We start from the raw sequence: 5,713 nt of genomic DNA on the forward strand, positions 1-5,713 counted from the left end.
TGATTCAGTCTGTTGATCCTTGGATTGGTAACTGGTTAAATTGAACTGGACTATTACTTGTGTGGGATCTTTATCAGCATATGGACACTTTTTAAGGAATTTAATCAACTTATTTGGAAATATTTGTAGTTGATGGAAGATTGAACCAGCTATTCAATGGAAGTTTATTCTGCATAAATTATAAATAATTTTTCAAAGTACAGTATAAATCACCTTTTGCTCTATTTATTTGTCTCTGGTGTGTTAAATAAACCTGATCCTCCCTGAGTTTTATCCTTAGGTTTTCTGATAAACTGCCCTTTATTTTAAATATTGATTCCCTCATTTTAACATGAGTGCAGCATCATAAATCCTACACTATACTGCAGCTTGATGGGTAAATGTAGTTGTATACATAAACATTAAAATAAATATTAATGAAAGATTAAGATAAATATTATTTTAACAGTGAGTGTACATGGGGGACTATATGGTTTGCATTTGTTCTCAGACCGAGCGTATGTTTTCCACGCTCCTTCAACCTTCCTTCGGGGGAGAGGGGCATGGGTGGGGGGGGCGCCGATTTATGTTTTCGCATCCACCTGAATAATGTGTAGTTGCGCCACTGACTCTCTCTCTCCATTTATATATATATATAATTTAATATTAATTAAATTATATTTAATTAAGAAATTAAATATAATTTCTTAATGTAGTTTAGATACGCCCCTGTCTCCCGGTTAGACTCCACCACCACTACCGGTATTGCTGAAACTGTATAAACACGCCTTTTCACCCAAAGAAGGAACTCTATTTTTCTATTTTTCAGGCATTTCCAAGGATCTTGAGAAAGCAAATAGGGATCGCTTTATTTGTTCTCCATGCTTTGTAGATTACAGCCGGTACACACTGACCCAATAATAAAATGAACAGCTACACACAACAGCTTTTCGGAGGATCTTCCCAGTCCTTTCTAAATCTAGCATTTATGGAACTAGAACCACTGGATTATACTTCACATCTTTCTGGCTCTGACTGTTGTTAAGATTATAGACTTTATTTAAAATACTTCATTGATCATAAGAGGAAATTAAATATGATTAAATAGTTTTTTGTTTTGTTTTGTTTTTTTGGCGTTACCTGGGAGTTTTATGTCTTTCATCCCATATGTCTTTTATCCCACATCAGCTTTTACAATTTATTGATTGAAATCTGAATCTGAATGTAATGTGTGCGTTGTAGAACTTCGAACACATTCCATCAGAAACGGTAGTAATATTAACTACAAGGTCGCTCCTCAGCCGTCCAATCAGTGCGCGCTTGTATGCTGGAAGCTGGACCCAATTGGCTAAAAGTAGTCCACTTCAACATATCGATAGCTTATTGGCCAGGTTTATAGTCCACGGGCGAGAGATCCGCCTGTTGTGTTTTCACAGGGTGGAAGTCATTTTCCATCCAGATTTCAGACTGGGAGAGAAAAAACGTCGGCAAGCAGACATCCAAATGGAGGCTGAGTAGCATAAAACGGGTTATTGGCGCTGTTTTGTTGGGAATGCATCAGGCTAGCTAGCCGAGAGGAGCATCGGAGCTACATTTCGGCTTGGCTCTTTGTTGTTGGAGCGGTGGATCCAGACGGAGCCCAGCGGTGGTGGCAACATTTCAGGTTTGCTTCCTTTCTACGTTTTCTTCGTGTTGTTGGATTCTCATGTTTCCAGCTGGAGTGAGAAAATTTTTTTGCTGTGTGCTGAATTAATTTGGAGACTGGAAACGGATCAGAATGTGTTGCACACTTCTTCATCCTGCCAACTTCTTAGTGCATGTCTGGTCAGGAAGCTGGAGCACTGAGATCCAGAAAGCAGCTGGGTTCTGGAAGTTCAGTCTGGCTTAATCCTCCATATTTCTTTGGTTGTTACAGCTGAAATTATGAAGTAATCTGACTGATGTTTTAAAATGAGAATAAGTTGCTGAAGTGAAGAGTTCAACAAATGAAAGCAGCCGTAACTGTGCTTGAACCTGGTGAGTTACAGTAATATCTTCAGTCAGTCGCATGAACTGGAATATCTTGGTAGTAGTGGGAAGTTTGTGGCGCAAATGCCGTATTTTCACTCTGTTACCATAATTTAAAACTGAAATGTATGACATCAGAGTTTATTTAGAATAGAAAAGCAGCAGTTATTTTCACTACTGCTAACTTTCACAGCAATATGTTATTAATTATATTGAGCACAGAATAAATAAAAGTTCAAGGTATTGGTAGCTTGTAAAGGGATATTACACAAAATGCCCCCTCCTTCTGGTGTCTTGCTCTTTTCACTGGGAGAATTCCCAGCTCATCTCATCTGGTTCATTAGTCAGGCTGTCTGCTGCAGTAGCCTCGTCGCCCTGCAAATGGCTGCTTTTCAGATATCCTGCATAATAAAATTCGCCAGTTATATTTTTAAACTGTGTCAGGGGTAATGCTCCTTGTGATCTAACATTATGACTATAAGAGGATTTACTACTGTAAATGTTTCCTAACAGCTAACGCTGTCTGGATTGAAAACGAGGGAATAGGGATGGGCGATGTGAACATAATGTTTTATCACAATACAAAAGGATTTCTCCATTCATTGTCTGAAGGCTCAATGACCCCCATTTCCAACATCAGAGCGATTTCCTCCTCCATTACTGGAAGCATTTTCTGTGGAATCTGGTACATTCTTTGCCTTATTGGTATACACTTTCATGGTGTACAAGGTTTGTTGACTCAAGTTTCTCCTGAAAAGATCTGGTGGAATAATGGTTTGCATTTCTTTTTGCTGAGTTACAGAGAGATGAAAGAAATCAAATGAGACCGAATCAAGTCCAACAGGAGTAAACTCACCAACAACATCCTCCTTCTCAACTACAGCTTGCACAAACAAGTGCTGTTGGATTGGACTATCCCAGGTTTTCCATTCCTTTAGGAGACTGATGTGAAATGACTGTTCTGAATTTCGTCACTCAGGATCTCATAAGTTGTTGTACTTGGCTTTCACAGCACAGGATCCATCTTATTCCTGGGAGAGTTACTGTAGGAACAATTATGAGTCTTACTTCCAGTGCCCACCGGTAGTATCAGTATTTCTCTGTGCAATTTATAGCTTTTTGTTAATCTGTATTCATTCTAGATGCTACATTTCTCTTTTCCGTTATTGTAAAATATTAGGCAAAAATAGTGTTAAGTAAGATGTCCTTTCAGAGCTCAGGTATGTATTGTGCTGTCTGTAGCTGTACTAATGATGAGACCAAGTTGAATTTGTGGTTGCAATAAGTAAGTTTTGAACATGCTCCCAAAACAAAATAGGAATGTACCTATGAAAATTGGTACAGTTTCTATTGCCTACCAACAGATGATGAATCAAAAAGAATTTGGCTAAAAAATCTAAATCTTTGAAAAGACCCCTAAAAATGCTGGATATGTACAGAGGTCCCTCGTTTATTGCGGGGGTTCGGTTCTGAAAAAGTCCCGCAATAAACGAAATCCGCAAAGTGGTGACTGTTTAATTTTCCCCTATTCAAATACATGTTAAGGCCCCATAACCCCGCTTCACATTCTTTATAAATCTTTCCAAAACTGTCAAGATTTTCCACATTGTCACACAGTTTACACTCTCAGAAACCTACATAATTTTAACAACATGATGAATTCCTGAATGATTACTCAACCGGTAAAATATATTACAGTTGCTCTGATGTTGCAGCGCATTCTGGGCGTAGAGGGTTTTGAAAGCGCAGATGATCCCTTGATCCATAGGCTGAATCAGCAATGTAGTGTTTAGCGGAAGATATTCTATTTGAACGCCATCGTACGACAAATCAGCAGCATGGCCTCCTGCGTTGTCCATGAGCAGAAGCACTTTAAAGTCAAGGCCTTTCTCTCTCACATAATGCTTCACCTCCAGGACAAAACAGCGCTGAAACCAGTCCGAGGTGAGCACTTTTGTCATCCAGGCCTGGGCGTTGTGCAGCCAGTACACAGGCAACGCATTTTTGTTTTTGTATTTTAGGGCACTTGGGTTTTTTGACTTATAAATAGGCCCTGGCTTTATCATAAATCCTGCGGCATTTCCACACATTATCACTGTCACACGGTCTTTTTGGGCCTTAAACCCAGGGGCTTTAGCTTTGTCGCTCATTATGAAGATGCAAGAAGGCATTCGCTTCCAAAACAGTCCAGTTTCATCCATATTAAAAACCTGTTCAGGTTTGTACCCCCCTTCCTCAATGATGGCTTTAAATTTGTTGTTCACATACTCCTCAACTCCGTCTGTATCGGCAGAAGCAGCTTCTCCATGCAGAGAGACACTCTTAAGTCCAAAGCGCTTATGAAATTTGTCAAACCAGCCCTTGCTGGCAATAAATGGGGTTGTTCCTGTGGGAGAAGCGCTGGATGGTCCCGGCTCTGCATCATCGTTGTGCTCATTGTCAGGAATGTCATCGTTTTCAGCAAAAGTTTCATAAAGTTTTTATTGCCTTTGTGCGGATGGTGTTTGTATCCATTGTGATGTTCTTTTTCCTGCAGTCGATCCACAAGGCTAATGCAGACTCCATCCTCACAATGGTCTTATTGTGGACGGTTACCACCCTCTTCGCATTCTTGTTAAAGCTTACTGCTGCTGTCGTCCTTACATTTTTTTCCTCCTTCTTTCTGTACCGAATGGAAGACTTGTTTATTTCGAAGTGGTGCCCTACAGCCGCATAGCTTTTCTCTTCCTTTAGCATGTTCAGGAGTTCAACCTTTTAAGCGATGGTTAGCATCTTCCTCTTGCGCTTTGGTGCAGCGGCAGGTGCCGAAGGCTCTGGACGTTTAGTCAACATGAGGCGTGAAATAAATCCAACTTTTTGAATGAAAAAAAAAAATCGCCAACACACTTCACCGTGAAGTAACACTACTGTATTAAAGCAAAAGCGATCAGGAATGATATGAAAACTACGGTTTAAGAACAAAGGCTGCAACGTAGACCGACTCTCTCTTGGCCAATCAAGACACAGAACAAAGCGCTTTGATGTCCATTGACCCAATCAAGACACAAAACAAAGTGGTCTGATTCATACAATAGAATTTTGTCACAGAATTTAAAAAAACGCAGTGCTGCATAAAAAAAAATAAAAAAATCCGCAAAACAGTGAGACCCCAGAAGGTGAACCGCGATATGGCAAGGGACTACTGTACTCATTTCATTTTGTGGATAACAAGCCTATGGAAGAAGCATATTGTTGACGGCAAACATACAGACATGAACTGGTGGACCTGTCTGTCAGTCAAACCTCTCTCACTGTAGAGCAGAAGTGGACACTGGCTGATTTTTAGACCTTCGCTGAGGTAGATAAGATCAGGGGATAAGATCGCCTTCACATGTAAGTATCAGCCGGTCACCGATCCCCGAAAGTTAAGAAAATCGGCTGGCTGATAAATGTATCCTATGTCAAATGCTATAATGTAAACAGCCCTGTCAGAAATGCAATAGGTTTAGCAAGTGTGTGAATGACCTAATCATCTGACTGTTGATTGTAGCCAGTCCACATTATTAGCAGAAATAGAGGGCCCCAAAACCAAATTTCACTTAGGGCCCCATGGAGGCTTGGGCTGGCCAAGACCACATCTATCCCAAAGCGCTTACAATCACATGTGGAATGAGTGCACCATCCCTAGTATTGTCCAGCTCTGTTGGAGACAGTATTTTATGGAGTGAAAATAGTCTCAAAACATCTG

General features: G+C 40.3%; 1 protein-coding gene across 3 annotated transcripts in view; it reads left to right on the plus strand.

The window, feature by feature from the left end:
• Positions 1-1,375: 1,375 nt before the first annotated feature.
• The window catches only part of ccdc102a (coiled-coil domain containing 102A), a 50,243-nt gene continuing 45,905 nt past the window's right edge, over positions 1,376-5,713 (plus strand). For all 3 annotated transcript variants that reach the window (XM_007540864.2, XM_007540865.2, XM_016665321.1), the window contains exon 1: positions 1,376-1,642. The gene's annotated coding sequence lies outside the window, so the exon portion shown is untranslated. The remainder of the gene's footprint in view (positions 1,643-5,713) is intronic.

Source organism: Poecilia formosa, unplaced genomic scaffold, assembly GCF_000485575.1.
Source record: "Poecilia formosa unplaced genomic scaffold, Poecilia_formosa-5.1.2 Scaffold569, whole genome shotgun sequence".
Lineage (NCBI taxonomy): Eukaryota > Metazoa > Chordata > Actinopteri > Cyprinodontiformes > Poeciliidae > Poecilia > Poecilia formosa.